This window comes from Eutrigla gurnardus (genome assembly GCF_963514095.1).
Source record: "Eutrigla gurnardus genome assembly, chromosome: 1".
NCBI classification, from domain to species: domain Eukaryota; kingdom Metazoa; phylum Chordata; class Actinopteri; order Perciformes; family Triglidae; genus Eutrigla; species Eutrigla gurnardus.
This window is the reverse complement of record NC_139915.1, coordinates 109,895-130,807: the sequence shown is the minus strand read 5'-3', so window position 1 is coordinate 130,807 and position 20,913 is coordinate 109,895.

The window sequence follows — 20,913 nt, the reverse complement described above, 5'->3', positions numbered from 1 at the left end:
CAAAAGCTGTATTAGAGGACATGCATTAAAGGGAATTACAGGATCCAGGTGAAATTATGATTTTAATATTTGGCATAAAAATCCACCCTCCAATACCTTTAGACGTGAGATGCATGAGTATTTAATGTGTATCCCACAGGGTTTTACCCCTCTCAGCTGTGCATACAGGTGTGAGTTATTAGTTTGTTCAGTTGTTCAATTGAGTGCTGATAACAATGTATGCCTTTTCCAATAACCTTTAAATTTTGAAAATCACGTCCGGAACTCAGTCATTTTGTACAAAGCTTGAAGGACATCCTTTGTAGAGGTGTAAAGCTTTAATACCCGGCACTTAGAGGATTAAAGAGGGTGCATGGGTGAGGGGGTTCAGTCAGGTAAGAGAGACTGCAGGGTTCAGAGAAGTCCAAACCTGAACAAAACACTGGTCAGTCAGACACCGGGTACTGGGCGGTAACATGAAAAGCCCTGGAAGAGTATCAGAGCTCTGAGCTGAAGTCAGACGGATTCAACCGTTTTTTTTTTGTTATTGGAGAGTATTATTGTTTTTGAAAAGAATACCCATGGTTTAGTTTATATTAGGGATTATGGTATGCCAGCATATTTAGAAATCCTGACAGTATGATTTTCAATACTGTCATAAATGTGTGTGAGTGTTGCCTACGACGGCGTATGAGGGCCAATGTAGAAAAGAAAAGCAAAAAAAACAGAGCCGAAAGAGGTGGGCAATATTTTGTCTTTTGTCTTTAAGTCGCAGAACGGCAAACATCCGGTGTTAGCGGATCCAAGCAAATTGTTTATCGGCTAAATGTACACGTGAATATATGCCAAAAGAAAACACAGGCGAGAGACGGGGGCAAGATTCTTTATTATATAAATAAAGTCGCAAATTTGCTACTTTAAAAACGAGTAAATTTGCTACTTTAGAACTAGCAAATTTGTGACTTTTTAAGGAAGCAAATGTGCTACTTTATAAAGTCGCAGATTTGCTACTCTATTATAGAGGTCATTGAGGAAGTGAACACATTACTTGACCGGATGCTTGCCGTTGTTATGATAAAAAGTGACAGCGACCGCTAGCATCTTAGCCCAACCACCCATCAATAAACACCCAAAGTAGCAAGTCTGCGATTTTATAAAGTGGCAAATTTGGATTTTTTTTCTCAGAACATTACCGACCTCTCTCGGCTCCATGTTTTTTCCCTACAGTGGCCCTAATACGCTGTCGTAGTGTTGCCAGCTTTTGTTGCATTAAAAAGCTTCATTTTGCTGTACCAAAGGGCTATATTCATCCAGTTTTAATGTATTGAGTCTTTCATTTGATTTTCTGTTGGTTTTGCTGAAGTTTATTGCCGCATTTATATCAGGTGCTGATATTAATTCCTAATCAGTTCTAAATAGTTTTGATCAGTGGTCTCTCTCTAAAAGCTGATCAGAAATTGAAACCCTTTCATGACTTGTTCGTCTGCTTTCAAGCCCGCTCTTTAATTCGCTCTGAGTGCGACACTACGGCGAGCTCCGTGTAACTGCCAGTCTGCCGCCACCATCTGTTCTGTTCAGCCCACTGAGAGAGAGGGAATATTAAATGATCAGTAACGTTAGCTGTGGTTGTAGCAGTGCAGTGTTTTGGTGGGCTGGTACCGTCATTCACCATTGTGTTTTATGTCAACATGATATAAAAAAGACTCTCTCTTTTCTCAGTGTGTTTTCAGTTTATGGAAGTTAACTTCCCAGTCGGCAAGTCCGGCGGATCGAGGGCACTCTGTCAGATTTTGAATGTTTACAACTCTCACGCTCCTCCCCCACGACCACCGGGTCCGATGTTGACTCTGGTTTTATCACGAGCACCATCGCCATCTTTCTTTTTTTCCTTCTTTTCCACCGGTGTTTTCTTTTCCTTGGTTGTTTTGGACCTCCTCGTTTGGGTTTTTAACGAGGAATTGGAAGCTTGTTGCTACTTCCCTCCTCGTTTGGGTTTTTAACGAGGAATTGGAAGCTTGTTGCTACTTCCCTCCACCTCCCCCCTGTGATAGTGGAATGACCCGAGGGAGGAGGGGCTCTGTGTGCACGAACACAGCCCTGCGTGCTGATTGGACAGGACGATCCAGGCGCTGTCGATCTTTGTAAAACAAACAACAGGCTCTATGTGCACGTAGAGGCACGCTTTCTTTCTAAAACCAGATGATTTATGTTGTTCTATCGGAGCATAGTGTCGGCTTCAGTGAATATGATCAAAAAAAATTGCCGACTGGAACTTTAATTGTAACATATTTGGTTGCTTACCGAACTTGCGACATCACAGAGACTACATCCGCTACATACAGTCTGAGGATCCAAGAAAGTTCAATGATGAGTGAGATCTACAGACATATTTCTTAGTAGTATGTCATGTACACACTGTTGAGATGGGAACCCTACTAACTGTTACACTGCCAAATGGCATGCTGGGTACAGCTTGCTTCAATAAAGGGAGATTTATTAGTCATTTGATCCAGAACCTTTCATGCAATCGACTTCAAAGTTGGTGGGTATATTGTTTTGTATTGTATATTAGGCAACCGAGAAAATCTATCTCAGCAAATTCTGTTGCTGAAAGTAGCTGAAAATCCTTTTGCTTATCAGCTCCCTTGTCTCTCCATCCACACGAACATAATGGTGTTTTGTATCAGCACTTACACATGAACATAATAGATTTTCTACTGTCCTCTACATCTGTTGCCAGTTGAGGATTGACAAGATGATTTATGGGACTTGGAGAAACAGAAGTGAATTAATTAGGTTGATAAGATGCACTCCTGAAGGTCACTGTCCATAGATTCACATACATCTGCTCACTGATGAGTGTTATCATGTATGTTTTGGATTTATTTGGGAAATAGTCTTTAAAATCGCTCAACTTACCGAGGCTTAATAAGTTGCCTTGATAGACAAGATAGGAATTTCTGAATATTATAAGAAACCAAACATGTAATGATGCAAATCCAGAGGATACAAATAGAACGGCCTTAAATAAAATATTGTGGTCGCATTTTAAGTAATAGTTTTATTGTTATTATTATGCTGTTTAAATCACAACTGGCACAGAGACGTTTTGCATCCCATCCTGTTTTCTGTTTCATAAACAATGCTGAAGGTTTGGAGCCTTGAAGTAGCTTCACAACACACACACACACACACACACACACACACACACACACGCACACACACGTTTGGAAATTATATGTTTGTCATGCTGAGGCTGCAACGTATGCTAATCTTGGAGCCATGGATGTCTGCCTACAATTTAGATGTCATACAAGATTATTCAAAATCTGCTGGTGTATATATTAAAAAAAAAATAGATTTTGAATCTGATTACCACCTTCCCATGCATGACCCACTTATTTGACTTTGGCAGGTGGAAAATGAAAAACAGATGTCACGAATAGAACAGCGATGCTAATTTTAAATGTATTGTCTGAAAACAACCCGTAAACCAATGATTGGAATGACAAGACACTGATCAGCGCTGTCGTCGAAGTGTCTAATAAGCTGCCCAGCTGCAACAATAATCTCATGCCCATACAGGCTAAATCCATAATGTATCACCTGCTGCAGTATATTCAAGAACAGGTAACTGAGTCCCCATCCAGCCGAGTTTGCAACCACGATGTTGCATACGTTGTCGTGGACACATACAGTCATCTTTCCAGTTCGTCTCCATCAATTAGCTGCTATCAGCTGTGTGTCTCATGGTTTCTGCCAGCATATTGCAAGCCCAGTGTAACATCAGTGAATGTCCCCTCCAAAGAGAGAGAGAGAGTAAGTGATAATAATGTTATAGCTGTGAACGTAGCAATCCCAGTTTCATGCTACAACTCTTCAGGCCTCAAGATAGATAGATAGATAGATAGATAGATAGATAGATAGATAGATAGATAGATAGATAGATAGATAGATAGATAGATAGATACTTTATTGATCCCGAAGGAAACTCAAGTCAGGTTTCCTTGTCTTGCTTGCCCCTGCTGATTAAAGTGAAGGGGAAAGCCCCAAAGAGGACATCAACTCTCGATTCACCGAAGAGTTTTGTGAACTTGAGGTTGGTGAAGAGGTTGTAGGAGTCATATTCTGTTTAATTGCCAGGTGTGGCTGACTACACAGCAAAAAGGTTTTCTACAATGGCTTAGCCCACATTTTGAGTATTAGAAGTCAGTTTTCTTTTGTTATTGTTAAATCAGATAAACCACAAGACCTTCTTGCAAACTCAACAAACTTCTGGACATTATATTATTTGATACCTCACAGACTCAGCATTGTAAGATTCTAGTCTGCAGTCAGTCACCAGTGATGTTTATTGGAACCAAGAAAAACTGAGAAACGTCACTACAGAGGTTGATGGACTTGTTAGCAAGCAGTTGCCTATTTACACATCCAACAGATACAGAGAAATATTAGCATTCATTTGAAGTCCAGTGTCCTTTTTTAGCTCTGTTTTTGGTCTCCAAAAACACCTTACAATATCTGTCTCTTTCGCTGTTAAACACTCCACTATGTCAACCCAGTCTCATGGTAATAGTATGTTTTCCATTTCTTTTTGTCGCTCACAAAAACTGACAATGAAACAATTAAAAATGTTTTGGTGGTGGATACACATATAAAACACATAATAAAACATGTGACTATGCAAAGCCCAGAGCTTTTGACTTAATATGAAATAATAAATATTGGGAAAGAGTAGGTGGGTCAGGAGGTGGATGGGTTCAAGAACAAAGATATTTCAAGTCTAACATTTGTTTTGTTGCCTAAACCTTATTGTACATACTTTATTTATATACTTACTATTTCAAGCCCAACCATGATGTTTTTCCTAAACCTAACTAAGTGGTTTAAATCATGCCAAGCAACACAAAAATAATTGAAAATTTGCATAAAACCAAAAGATTCATGACTGTTTAATGAAGTACAACCTGCTGCGATGGAAAACTGTGCTCTGATAGTAGTTGGCCTAAACCAAAACAGTTGTGAGACTTTTCACAAAAATATGTATGTATTTTTATCACTTTAAGAAGAACACCGTAAACAAAGAAAGATTCAACTTTAGTCTCTAATGAGCCAGCCAATTGCCCTTGAGATGAATGTATATTCTTTCATATAGGTTCTTGTTTGAGGTATGCGGTAGCGCACTGAGTTTCCCCCACCCTCTGTTCCCAGCAGTTGTCCTTCAATTTGTGAATCCTACTAGAAGAGAGTTTTCCTACTTTGTTCCCCAGGAGACCTGATTTAATTTAGTCCTAAAATGAAACCATCACCCATACATGCCGATTTCTTTCAATTTAACGGCGGCGCTAACTGTAGAGATACCATTGATTGGTCACAGGAAACTAAAACTTCCACTTTGCTCAGCAAAATGCCTCCGACTCCTTCCTGCAGAGGCCATTAGCTCTCTGATCAGATAAAGACCGACAGGCTGTTAGACAGAGCCAGTGGAGGGTTGCAGGTTTCATTGATGATGCTACTGAACGTGCTTATGCTGTATGAAACACCCGTAGTGACCCAGCAGGGAGCTCAGGGGGAAGAAACTATTTAGCCAGCTCAGCGTGTATACCAAGCAGGCACCATTACATCCCATTTGCAAACATATGCATTGGGAGTTGATGCTGTTGTTTGAGGGAGCCAATTTAATTTTACTGCTCAGTATGCCTCCAGGACGGCATCCGTTTGTCAAACATGAATGCCTTTGTGGTGCTCCTGCATTTCTATTTCTGTAATGTCTTGGCATTTCCTGTCTTCCTATTATTATTATTATTATTATTATTATTATTATTATTATTATTATTATTATTATTATTATTACAAACCATCGATATATGCACCAATTGCATCCAAGGATCTTAAAGAAAAGAATTTAGTGGCAATCTGACATTATAGGATGTTATGTTAATCATTTACTTGTGTCTTTTCTTTCAGAGAAGTATCTAGTATTGTGAGACAGAAAAGTCAGGAATTGGATATAGATTATGAAGATATTTTGAAAGATTGGTTAATGCAACAGTTGATTGAAAGATTGAAATATTGTATTTGAGGCGATATGTGGTGCTGCTCAGAAACATGGTGTAATACTCTGTCTCCTCAAAATTACATTTACATGGTACTAATTCAAAACAGCATATATGTTTGGAGAGCAAATTTATGGCACATTATTCATGTTTTCTTTTTTTTTCTGTTCTGAGCACAAAATGTTCTCAGTGAACATACCTGGAAAACGTTCACTGATGAGTTATTTGGTCAAGGGTTAGGAAAAGACCATCGTCTGTGGTAACCATTTAACAAGTCAACAGTGACTTGAAGGAAGGACACAAAGCTGTACTTTATTCATCTTAAACCAAACCACAATCTTTCCCTAACATAGACCAAAGAGTTTTTGTTGCCTAACCAAACCCACAGACAGGACTGAAGACATTCTGTACTTCTTCTGCCAACCTACCAGTGCTGGAAAACAAAATTAACAGTAAATACACATCACTTACGAGACATGCTGTGCATTAGTAGTCGACCACGTGACCTCTGTCAGATTTTTGGTGTCAGAAAAGCAGTTTACAGTTTGCAGACTGATGCACACATTAACAGCAGTTAATGGAGAAGCAGTGTGCCCCGCTGTGTTTACAGCACTGAAATAGAAAGCGCTATTTCAACACTGCTGGTGCTGTATCTCCAACACATGATGCTATGAGTCATTGGAGCTCACAGGTTCAGAGAGTGACTTTAGATGTCCCTGGAAATGTACGTTACTGAAGCTTGCAGCAGCACTTTGTTTGTCTTTACACTGCAGAGACAATTATCAAGGTATTTCCAAGAAAAACCTCTTAAAACGAGCGACACCACAAGCACACCCCATTACACATGTTTGTTAGTGTTTGGCACAATGCACAGTGAAGGTGAAGTTTTTGTCACACTATCCATGTTTCACTTAATATAGCAGCAAAAGTTGAAACAAAATGTCAGTTCGATTAAGCCATACAGACCTGGTAAAACCAAATAGTGAGGGTGAACTAGGGACACCTGGGGTGTCACTGGGATTTTCATGCACAACCATTTCTAGGGTTTACAAAGAAGGATCTGAAAAAGGAAAAACATCCAGTCCTGGGGGTGAAAATGCCTTGTTGATGCCTTGTTTGACTCAAATAACCACTCGTCACAACCGAGGTATGCAGCAAAGCATTTGTGAAGCCACAACAGGCACAACCTTGAGGCGGGTGGGCTACACCAGCAGAAGACCCCACCGGGTACCACTCATCTCCACTCAAAATAGGAAAATGAGGCTACAATTTGCAAGAGCTCACCAAAATTGGACAGTCAAAGACTTGAAAATGTTGCCTGGTCTCGATTTCTGTCGAGACATTCTGATGGTAGAATCAGAATTTGGCGTAAACAGAATGAGAACATGGGTCCATCATGCCTTCTTACCACTGTGCAGGCTGCCGGTGGTGGTGGTGGTGTAATGGTGTGGGGGAAGTTTTCTTGGCACACTTTAGGCCTCTTAGTACCAATTGGGCAACGTTTAAATGCCACAGCTTACCTGAACATTGTTTCTGACCATGTCCATCCCTTTATGACCACCATGTACCCATCATCTGATGGCTACTTCCAGCAGGATAACGCACCATGTCACAAAGCTACAATCATTTTAAATTGGTTTCTTGAACATGACAATGAGTTCACTGTAGTAAAATGGCCCCCACAGTCACCAGATCTCAACCCAATAGAACATCATTGGGATGTGGTAGAACAGGAGCTTCGTGCCGTGGATCTCCAACTGCAAGATGCTATCCTGTCAATATGGGCCAATATTTCTAAAGAATGCTTCCATCACCTTGTTGAATCAATGCCACGAAGAATGAAGGCAGTTCTGAAGGTGAAAGGGGGTCAAACACAGTATTAGTATGGTGTTCCTAATAATCCTTTAGGGGAGTGTAAATGCACAGGCTGCTCTCACTCAGCTTTCGTACTAAAAAGTACGAAAAGTAAAGCATGATAATTTCGTATGATAAGATCATATACATTCACTGAACGATTAATATGAGAACAAAATGCATATTTTTCGCTAGGAATGTCATCAAAACGTACTTTAATGCCGAAACAGCTTTAAAATGCTGCATTATGCTGCATTTTCCATTATGAATGAAAGGAATGGAAGCCATTTTTCACTGCAGGGAATCGCGCATGCGCACTGGCGTCATTTCGAAAATTCGTAGAAATTCATGAGAATACGTTGAAATGCACTCACCTAAAGGACACTCACAGATGTGTTGTTAGTGGGTCATGCTATGCAGTCGAAGTGAAACGCATGTTGTTGCTGAAACAACTGATGCATTTGTTATATGATGATTATGATTCTGTCATTTAGTAGTTATTTGTATGCAGAACTAAATATATAACTAACTTGGGAGGAATTACAACAAACCGTTAGGATGAAAGTGAGATGCTGTGGGTCAACTTTGTTTGAAAATTAATCTTGTTCACTTATTGTCATAATTAAGATGAATTGAGTACAAGAGTTGTTATTTAATTTTCCTGTTGGGTTACTGTTTCATCTTATCTGGTCATAAATTCAGAGCAGTGCGCTAATTGTAATTTATGGGTTTCTGTAAACATGTCAAGAAGATGACCCATTTGTTTTTCCTAGAAATAACTCTTTGCTCTCTCCCCATTTCATTTCATCGGGTGGTCTAAAGTAAAACTTCATTCAGTCTATTCGGAAAGAGGCGATCATGATCACACAAGCACTTTTATCTAATCCATCTCCTTCCTTTCAGCAACATATGGTGCCATATAGTTCGTCAGGCATCATGGGTTTACTGTATATTAGAGGCTAATGCTGATTTAGAGAATAAAAGAACAAAGTCAGTGTCTGGCTATGAAGCTTCTTCCGAGGCCAAAGAGTGTGTCTGTGATTTATCGAGTAAAGCTGTATGAGGCTAGTGTGTATGACTTTGGTCAACTAGATTTGATCTGAAAAAAATAATGAATAAAAAAAACCAAAACAATGCCTAAAATGTTCATGTGGATTTTAGTCGGACTTTCTGGAGACAGCATTCCATGGTGTGTGTGTGTGTGTGTGTGTGTGTGTGTAAATGATCCACTTTAATATAAAGTAAAGGACGGCTGCTATTTTAAGCTTACAGTGAGGTCAGAGCTATTTTTAGTATGCTAAGCAACTATCTTCAAGCTCTGTCTTAGTGTTTAATTCAGGCAGATCACAACCCCGACTTCACAGCGGCATCGAAGAAGAAGCGGTGCACTCTCAGTTTACAGCTGTAAACTGTAGCAGAAGCAGAGGTGAGATGCTCGCGTCGCCCTGAGCAACAGGGAAGGAAGTAAAGAAACAGATGGAGTTGTGTGATTGGAAGCTGGAGATGGAGAGCCTAATCAAAGCTGTGCCTGGATCTGTACACCAGCTGGATGTGGAGAGCTCCTCCCTGCTCGCCCTCATGACAGAACCGCACTAACCTGCCATGACCACGGGGAACAAAGATTCCTACTTTAATTGATTTTACTTTTTTGTTCTCTGTCTGCCTAATGAAAATCAAATCAAAACTAAGCCAGCGGCTACTCAGTCTCTTTCTCTTTCCCTTCCTTCATCCTTTCCATCTTTCCCCCTCCCCCCCTGTCCCTCACTGTGTTGCTTTGAAGTGTAAATCAGATCCCACTGATGTATTACAGTAAAGTACAGACTGCACACCAGAGACCATTTCACAGCATTGAGGGCATGCACAGTGTAACCAGATGTAAGCATATCTTTTTCACCCAACGTATGGGTCAACAAGGCTTTACTGTGTGTGTGTGTGTGTGTGTGTGTGTGTGTGTGTGTGTGTGTGTGTGTGTTTGTGTGTGTGTGTGTGTGTGTGTGTGTGTGTTGTATATAAAGCCATTTAACATGTATGAGGTGACATAAACATGAAAGTGATATTTTTTACACCATATAGATAGACCTGCTGTTCAATTTGTCAGGTGCCCTTACTTCCTCAATATGATCCTTTCAAGTAAGTTTTAGGCTGAGTTTCAGACCTATTCTTTTGTTTCCTTAGTCCTTGTTGTTCCTTTGCTGATTTGAAATAAACTGATCACAGTTGAGTGAAAAGATTCTATGATAATGGAGCTGCTTATCTATATAATATTACAAAAATGCACCAGTCATCTTCCACCCCTTGGAGTTCTACCGCCCTTCATCTACGTCTCCTCACTTGTGATTTGTCGAAATTTAATAAAGAAATCTATTCAATCAAGATGATTTTTTCACCTGGAATTACCTCATCAGTGTACTTAATGAAAAGAACAAGTTATCAAAAAGCTTCACAATAAATCTGTGTTACATGCCAGTGTTTTAAATACCTTCACCTGCTCCAGAATCTATAAAGTAATTCCCAAAGACTGGGGTCGGGATGGAGTGGCGCAAAATCATTAACATATTTTCTTATATATTTTTTTATTTAATATTTTCTAGAGTATGTAAATCACTTCTCCTGTGTTATCCTAACCTGCTACACAACACAAGAGCCCCACACTTTGATCAATAACACACAACAACCACATTCGCTTTCCTGATAAAGTCTCCTTTTTATCTTAACTTGGAAAATACGAACATTATATTTGTCCTATGTCTTAACAAGCAACCAAACAGTCACTGGGGAAGAGTGCGCTGCTATTTGCAGGGTAGATACTTAAGCTAATTAGCTGGTAAACTGCAGCCATATATATAAAACAGTAGATAATCTAATGGCTTGCCATTCCAGGATAGAACATTTGGCAGTTTAACTTCTCCAATTTGTGCATTAACGTTAGCGTTACTGACCATAAAACACACCACTCCTCCTTTTCTCCTTATCAGTCCTCCGCTCTGTCAGAACGGCAAAGACTCCCAAACGAAGGTCGCTTGAGGATATGAAGGATGTAGACTGCTAAAACCAGGCAACGTATCCAAATAGAAATGTGTGTTTCCATTAGGGTTCTCTTCACCATGTGGAACCGCCATTTCTCTACCATAGCCCAGAACATACAAACCAAACGGCTTTAGTTAGCATTTTTACGCTACCTGAATGCCACCGTTGTTTTCTGAAACCCTTGGAAAGGGAGGGGTGAGTAGAAGGGTACGCACTTAGTTACAATTTGCAACCTCACCACTGAATTATTTTAAATTTCATGGTTGTTGTTACCAGCATGTGCAGCAATGACAGCCACAGAAGAACATTTGACAAAGACAAACCAACTTTACACAAATAAATATTATAATAATCAACATTATGTGTACGCCTGCTACTCTCTATAATGAAATGTGTGCACTTTAAATGCTTTAATATCTGAGGCTACATTTACTGCTCATTACATTTGCCTTATTACACTGCTGTCATTTGCTTAAACTAGTGGGTGTTACAGTGCACCTTATTATGTTATGCTAATGCTAATGCATTCCTAATACAAACAGATTATAAAACGTTTATAGATAAGGTGACTGTAATCAGGGTTTTTTTATCCGCGTTGACTGTTTATCATGCATCAGAAGTTGTCGATCACGTGCTTTTATATGAAAGACTTTATTTTTGTAAGCAGTGCAGTCAGCAATATGAGCTGTATGTAGCCGCGCCAGCATCTGATCATTTTTCAAAGACTCATCCCCCTCATTTTATATTAGCACATGTTGTATCTTTGCTTTTGCTGTGATTCAGCACTAGTGTAAAGATTTTTAAGATTTCCCTTTAATGCAAAAGAGATGATCATTAAAAGTTCAAAATAATAAAGCAGTGGTTCTCCACCTGGGGGTCAGGACCCTCAAGGAGTTTGCAAGATTACTTCTGGGGGGCGCAAGAAATAAATAAAATAACATTAAACATTAAAAAGAAAATAATATATTTTAGAGTGGGGACTAGATGTTACATTACATCATCTTCACCAGTGATATAATTAGCCTCAGAATATATTTTATTGAGCGTGTTCCTGAGAAAGTGTGTTTGCACATGAGCTTCTGATGACATGAACTACTGGAGGGTCATGAACACCAACCTGATCATTCCACTGCAGAACCACTGTAATAAAAGGATTGTGATGTATTCCTGTAGGACAGCTAATAACTGAAACAGACAAATGGATATGTTCAACATACAGTATCAGTCGGATGATTTTCATTGTGACCTCATTTGTTATTACATCACATGTTATTTTATTCATTCCTTCGAGACAGATCTTTTTCTTCTCTCATTGCAATGACACTCAACCATTTCAAGTCACAACTCCTAAAAGACTTCGTCTGACTCAAACATGTGGAACTCATTATTAAGTCAGTCACCCACAGCAAAGACATGTCGTTTTAAATATCAGTCAAAATTATTTAAGTAGATTTGTTGCATGGTTTTCTGCTTGCTGCACCGTATATTATAGGAGGGTTTTTTCTTTAGACAAATTCAGGTTCAGCATGAAATGTAGGCTTGTAAAGAAAAGCACATCATTCCTGGTTTCAAGGCTTATGAACAAAGGGGTTTAAGACACATTCATTGTTTTTTTTCAACAAAGCTCATATTATCAGGATTAAATTGAAAGCACCCAAGGGTGGGTACAATAAACAGACACACACAATTTTAAGAGAAATAAGTGTTAAAGAGATATTTTATTATTTACCCTGGTTATGACGGGGGAAACCCATTCTGTATATTATAGTATAAAGCAAATATACAAAGAATATTAATTTTAGGGCAAAAACAATGTCTTAATTGAGCACTCCACCCGTTGCATGAAGAAAGCCCTCTCAATCAGAGACTCAAGCCCCCCGGCTCACAATCTCTTTGAGCACCTTCCGTCAGGGAGGGGGTTAAGGTGTATTGGGGCCCGGACCTCTCGTCTGAGGGATAGTTACTATCCCCAGCCGATCAGACTGTTGAATAGTAGCACCTAACTGATGTTCTATACTGGTCTCTGTGGAGTCTCTGTCTTGCTCTTATTCTTACTTTTACCCCTGTTTTATTGTTGTATTACTTGTAGTACTTTTTAAAATTTCTTTTATTTCTTTTAAATTGTCCTGGCTGAGTGGTATTCAGGATGTATATGCTCATATTTATTTACTTATTATCTTATTATTCTAGCTGGTATGGCAAATGTTTACTTTCTAGCTATTTTTTGGGACTGAGAGAGAGCCAAGGGCAAAAAGCATTTCATTGCACTTTATGGTACACTGTACTCTATTTTTCACATGACTAAATAAACTTGAAACTTGAAACTTGAAACCAAACATCCAAACCACCATGATGCCACACAATGCCTTATGTCATGAGCTTGAAAGGATTTACTCATCATTACCCACAGACGAAAGTGTAGAGGCCTTTTCTTATTATGTCATATTATGGTATGATATTAAACACTGGATACTGCTTTACTCTGCTGAGTTTGGCCAGTTTACTGCATTTCTGAATGAGGGATGAAAAGAATGCTGAATGCTGAAATGGAGAAAGTAAGGCAAAGAAGAGATATTCAATGCCAGGCCTGAGGGACAATCCCAGACAAATCTATATGTTTGAGCATGGTTTGTAGCCAACAATGTGTCATTTTAAGATTCCTCTTATAAGATTCTTGTTTTAAAACTAAAGAGTGAGAGCCTACTCATGCATGGAGCTAACATCAGCTTAATTAGCTACAGCGGAAAAACCGTCAAGCGACCGTTTTCAAATGACAAAATCGACGGTCGCAGACTAGATATGAGTCGATGCTTTTGTCTGAAACTCGCGTGTTTCTTTCAACATCATAATGAGTTTTAATTGTTAAACCTGCAGCCAGTATTGTGTTGAGAAAACAGAACATTTGCTTGATGCAGAGCAACAGTAACCAAAGTGAGGAGGATCAATTATTTAATCTAGTTTTAAATTATTTATACAATATAGGCTACATATTTTTAATATGAGCAGTATTGTTTGATTTATATTATTCAAACACATCTCTTTAATGTGAGGGGAGCTTTGTCTGATTTCTTGTTGGGGAAATGTGTCAGAAGAGAGCAGCAACAATCTGTACCTCCTATCCTGCTTAACTTCCACAAGGTGTATTGTCATAAATGGTAAATGGCCTCATTTATATAGCGCTTTTCTCCAAAGCACTTTACAGGAATGACTGTCATTCACCCATTCACTCACCCATTCACTCACCCATTCACACACTGACGGCAGAGTCAACCACGCAGGGCGACAGCCAGCTCGTCAGGAGCAATTAGGGTGAGGTGTCTTGCTCAGGGACACCAGGCTAGGAGGCGCCGGGGATCGAACCGGCAATCTTGCGGTTGCCAGCGGAACGCTCTACCTCCTGAGCTAAACCCCCCATGTAATGTTTTTATTGTTCAGGATGATGTTGACTCATCACAGCATAACAGTGAGTCTTTGATAAAAAGAATTGTTGAGGTTTCTTCAGACAAAAGATAAAGCGGAGTGTGGCTGCAGCAACAATGTGCCTTTGAGACTAATCCTTGTCAACATTGGCTTGCCATCATGTCAGTGACCCTGCTTCTGGTTTAATCTCATGCTTGTGTTTCTCTCTCTGCATCCTCTCTTTCTTTAATGTCAGCATGCTTGACATATCAGTGGGTGCAATGAAGATAAAAATACAAAGACTGCAGTTGTGCTTCCTTTTCTGAATCTTTTTTTTCTTTTCTGAGTCACCTCAGGCACAGATGGTGCTGGCCTTACTTGACCCCTTCCTGTTTGCGTAGAGAACGAAACCTAAATGCATTTTTCGGGCACCAAACTGAGCTTGTACATTTCCTCTCAAAGCCCAGGTGAGGTCACCTTCATTTCTCCTTAAATATTCTGCCAAACCTGACTGCTACTCCTCCTCAAACGTCCTGCCAGCACTTTCCCATACATCACTTTAGTCCCTTCATCTTGCAGAATGGAAGCCAGTCCCATCATTGGTCACCTTTGGATGTGGCTCTTCATTTTCAACCATTTTCTGACTTTTTTTTATTGTGCTTATACTGTCTAAATAAAAAAAAACCTACTTGCTTTCCCTGTGGATTTTCATTTTTCATGATTTATTTTAAAATAACTTCCCAGGCAGCCTGCCGAGCATATTAACACTCGGATGGGGATTTTTAAAAGTATTCTATAGTGGAAGGATGTGATTTCAGGTGGACGACACAGTTGGAGGTTTGTTTGTAATTTTGATGTAATGTGTAATATGTTATGTTCATATTGTTTTAAAAGTGCAGCAGTATTTTTAGATATTCCCACTAGCTCCTCTGAACACTGTTTATAAATCAATCTAATAAAAACACCACCAGAGTGTCGGCTCCTCCGACTGGATGGGAATGCGTAAAATAATAAAATACTTTAAAGGACATGTTGCATGTTATGTCACACATTTGAAGCTTTTCGGGTGTCATTAAAGGCCCTGGTCTCATTCCCAAGTTTTGCAGTTTCAAACACAAAATCAACGTCCAGAGTTCAAACTTGTTTAGGAATCGATATCATGGTGTGGGTTAATAAGGTGGTTTGTTCCATAAATTAAGTTACATACAATAAGTAGTCACAGTAAATATTTCAACACTTGATATGGACATGAACACCAGTCTCCTGGGTGAAAGTCATGGGTTTGTTTATGACCCAACCTCCTGCTTACGACCGTAACTTGTACTGTAAAAACTATGTAATCATCCGACTTCTGCCATTAAATGACACACGAAAAGCAAAAATTGTGTAGCAGCATGTTAATTATACTGTACTCCGTTGGGTGAGAGCAGGCTGGCCTTTGCAGACTTGTTGACTTGCATTGCATTCGAGTGTAGAGGTACCTGTGATACTGTGTCCACCTCTTACACATTAATCAGACGTGAGAGGTTATTCTTGCTCTTTTGCTTTGTTTGCTGCCTTTGCATTTCACTTGTTTCATCATGTATTACAGCACTTCACTTTGTCATGTGAGTGATTATGATAAGACAGATCTAGATAGGTTTCTTCTCGCCTTCTCCCGGTGCGGCCCTCTGAGACACACTTGTGATGAAAGGCTCTATAAATAAATGAGCTTGAATTTAATGTGATTCTCATCTCACAATCCCTGTGTCCACATCCCAGCACTCTACCTTAATACATCAGCTTATTTAATAGCACAACTATTCAAAACACTTCAGTGTAGAGTAAAAAAAAAACTTTTAATCCGATTTTTCCCCCTTCAGCTGCTGGAGATGAAGACTAGTTGTATTACTTGAAGCCACTCAAGTTTTTTAACAGGGTGCAGGTGATAAAAAGATGGCACAGGAGAAAAGCGTATCCAACTGATTCTTAAATAAAAGCACAGATTTTTATTTCCATGTGTGAACACACGTATGGATGTGAAAGAAAGGCCTGTGTCCGTCATGTGCAGACATAATGCTTACAGTTTTTATTTAACCGATGTGTGGACTGTAGACAAATGGTAACTTTTGGGTAAAACTGTACAAAATAGCATGACATACTTAGTTTACTCTGGGTGCCTTGGTGCATGCATGTACTGTATGTTTACCGTATGTAGCAGCATGATGTTATACAGTCATGTGGTATATTCAAATTAACTTGTATACCTTTGGATTGCCAAATAATCACAAAACCACACCTGACACCAAAAGGGACTTTATATTTATTTCAAGGGTATAAAGATTTTTTTTTTTTTAAACTCAAATTAATTGACTTTTCTCAAGCTAAATTAACTGAAAGTGATCCTACGTCCCAGGGGAAATTTCCCTTTTCTTGTCCGCCCCTCAGCCACAGAACGTTCAGAGTAAAGGGTCAGCCTCCCACACCACACATGAAGGCTGGATGTGTGTCCACCATTTCTTCTATTTAATTGGGAGGGGGGGGGGGGGGATTGCGAGACAATCGGGGGTCAGCCTGTTTGCAGATCCAGTGTCTTTTCTCTGTGTCAACGTGGATTCTCTATAATGTATAGCATCGCTTCAGGAGAGGTTGATGTTGAATTTATCACAATTATATATACGTATCTTTTCTGCATTGTCTAACTAATCCTTACATGTCGTGCGTGAGGTTTATTGATTAATGGCTGCCGTCTCCACAGCTAAGGAACTTCCAGTGATAATGTCTTTGTCTCTGAGACCTCAACGTGATGATTACAGGATAACCTCTCACACACAGTAATTAATCAGCCCAAGAGGAGGCTTCGTTCAGACTAAATGTGACAGCTGCTTGGCCGGGTGGATCACTCAGAGGGAGGATCGCAGGCCCCTAATACCAACCTCAAAGTGTCCCTACGGCTGGCTCCATTTCAGAGGAAATCGATCGAAGTTGCAGGTCTAACACCTACAGGTGTTTATTAGCTTGTCAATTAAATGTGTACACAGCTTTGAGGTCGTCTTCATGACAACACGTGACTGTACTCGGCTGCCTTTTTTTTGGGCTGCCCTTTAAACAGAAAAGGTGATAAGTAGCATGAACAAAGTGACGACTGATCCTCATCATCACACTGCTATTTAGTAAACAAGCTGACTCGGCCCTTCAATGTGACTGTGTGCTTTTTCTTCACAAACTGCACAGTTTGCAGTATTGGATGCATCACACAGGCTATTTGAAGTCAGTGGAAGGCATTAACCCAAGATGTAATCAGAGTAATTAAATGTTTCAGATTTCAATTAAATATTGTTAAGAGCCCACATTTCAAAAGTATATTTAAGGTTGTCTGAAAGTCGTGTATTTGGCTGGATATACAGCATCTGATAATGATGGTACTTATATGCAAGAATGATGACATATTCATGATGAATTGCTTGGCCAATAAATATATCAGAAAATTGGAAAAATCACCATTTATTCTAGAGCAAAAAGATCAGTTGATTGATCCATCAGTCAGCCAACATGAAGATGAAGGCCAAGTACTTTAATAATCAATGAATCAATGACGATCATTTTCCAGCTTCTTACGTGTGAGTATTTGCTTCTTTTTTATATCGTTGCAAACTGAATAGGTTTGTGTTTAGGAAAAAAAAACACAAAAAATTGAACTGTCACCTTGAGCTCTGACAAAGAGTGGTGGAAATGAGTGTTTTCTGACATTGTGATGGGGCCAGCCTTCTGAGCGGATAATGCATGTTCTTGTTCTAGACTAGCGACCTGTCCAGCGTGCACCCTTCCTTTCACGTGCACCCTTCCTTTCAACCAATATCAGTTGCAGATAACCTTTTTGTCAAATGAATGATCAATTGATTGACTAATCATTTCAGCTCGCAGACTTGCATAAGTGTAAATACCATCCTAGTCCATAGTCTGCATCTTTTATAATGGACTTTCAGTAAAAGATAGTTTGTACCATCAACAACTGCAGGGCAGAAAATCCAAACAGGTCATTGAATTCCAATAGAATCTCATGGGTAAGATGTGATTAAATGAGCAAAAAGGGAGAGAATACACTTTTTCATCACATCAACGTAACTAGAAAATAAAAAAAACCTTCATATCGCAAACTAGAAAATAGCTTTTTGCACTGTCTGGCAAATCTGTTAGCTGAGATGAATGGGCAGCATGCTCCTGCATTGATCATCTCACAGCCACAAACGGCTGCTGCTGAGCAAACAGGAGGGGTGGTCTGTCATCGGATCGGGATATATGGGGGGAAAGGTGAATGAGGTGACTCCGGTCTTCGTTAAATGACAAAATAAATTAGAGACAATTATTGATGCTGAAGCATGTCTTTAATGTGAAACCATAAATATGTACTGGAGATGAAAATACTCTGGATTAAAGTGTTCTTTTTTAAATGGTAGCGTATTCTTCGCTGATTAATTTTCTTCTTTCTCTGTCAAGGTCAAAGATGATGATTAATTTGCATTTTGCTCTTAAAAAGGCAATTATTCTTGATATTAAATACATTGGCTTTCCCTAAAATACTTCAAATGTGTATATAAGTGTCATAATATTGCCTGACATTCCCTTAAAGAGGACCTATATATTACAGCTTAGCCTCCCTGGGAAAGTTTATTCCAGGTTGCTGGTGTTGATCTTCAGATACAGGAGGAGCAGGTGATCCCGTCCTGCTGTGGAAAAATGGACTTTCCCTTTACCCTTGCAGGTCTGTTGTAGGTCTACATGTTTTGTCAACTTGGAGGTGGAGGTTGGAGTCATTGGGGTCCTTGCTACGAGCCACCCGTGAGAGCTGCATCCGTATACTCAGCACAAAGATCATGTTTGACAAGATTTCAAGGTGCAGCTGGTGGGAGGAGAATGTCCGATCTCTGCTTTTTGCAGATGATGCAGTTCTGTTGGCTCCTCTAGAACATGACCTTCAGCATGCCCTGAGACAGTTTGCATCTGTGAAGCAGTCTAGGTCAGGACCTCCAGGTCCGAGGCCATACTTCTCAAAACAGAAGATGTGATCAAAGATTGCACCCTCTGGGTTGGGAGTGAAACACTGGGCCAAGTGAGGGAGTTCAAGTATGTCGGGTTGTTGTTCATGCGTGAGGGTAGAATGATATGGAGGTAGACAAGGAATTTGGTGCAGCAACAGCAGTGATGTGGGCGTTGTGATGGAGCGTTGTGGTGATGAGGGAACTAAACTGGAGGGCAAACCATTCCAGCTATTCCCCCCCTCAGAACTCAGAGTAGAGCCGCTGCTCCGTCTCATCAAAAGTCAGAAACAATAAACAGATTATCAGAACCATCAATCCGAAGGCTGTGCCAAATTGTTGGAAGGCCCCAAGCTCATTGTTAAAGTTTGGTTGCTATGCAGCTTTTTTGCATGTCTGTTGCTTGTAGGCCTTAGTGAGGAGCTAATGCTGCTTTATTGTGTTGAAACGGCTCTGCTAATTAGCTTTTGTTTGAGAGTGGAAGTGAGTTTGTGATTAAAAGCTGTTACAGTCTATACACTTTGGATTGGGGAACTTTCTAGCTATTTTGATGACTGTAGCTTGGTCACATGGAGGCGGAGCTCTATCTAAATAAAATGGTTGTTATAACAGGAGATAAAATAAAACATTGTTTACTTTTTATACATTGTTGATTACAAACATAATTACAGTCAGGAGAGGATTGTAAAATACAGCTACATTTTTTCAAAACAGTTACAGTTAATGAAATCTTGATTTACTATTTCTATGAATTCGTTGTTCTGTGTGACACAGAAACAGGGAACATGTTAGTAGCTGAATTTTAATGAGGACAACTCTGGATTTCTCAGGATAGTATTTCCCTAAACAAGCCACATGAGTCGAATTCTTAGCTACTTAAATACAATTACTTGTGCTTTACAACATAGCATAGCCCTGTAGCTGTCACACTTGGGCATGGAGGGAGGACTCAGATGCAGGGCAGTAGCAGTAAAAAGGCTTTTATTCTCAACAAAAATGAACAAAAAATCACTCACTGGGAGGAAAATAACAAGGCTACAAACAAAAACTACAAAAATACAAACTTAACTTTACGTGACGTGACGTGGACCGTGACGTGGATCGTGACCTGACAGAAGACGAATAACGAACTGGCACAAGACAAGGGGAGACGCAGACTTAAATACACAGAGGGATAACGAGCAACAGGTGACAACAATCAGGGACCAGGGATGACATAAGACCAGGGAACACATGAGGAAGGGCAAGTGACCTGAAACGAGAAGGGAGTTATTTTCAAAATAAAACAGGACATGACAAGACAAAAACCCAAGATGAGACATTACCTCACCGGCGTGACAGTAGCTACGCTGGTGTTTCCAGGTAAACTAGTTAACTACATAGTGCCATAGTTTATTATTCTGTCAATATACCTACCCATCGTACATCTCTCCAGCAAACATCGGCTTAGCAGGGGATTCAGGAGCAGTTTCTACAGTTGCACCAAAATAGTAAAAACAACAAAAACCTTTTCAGTCAACGGTAGTCATTTCCGTCATGTAGAGAAGTGACACAGTTATTATGTCATTAACGTAATATGATAT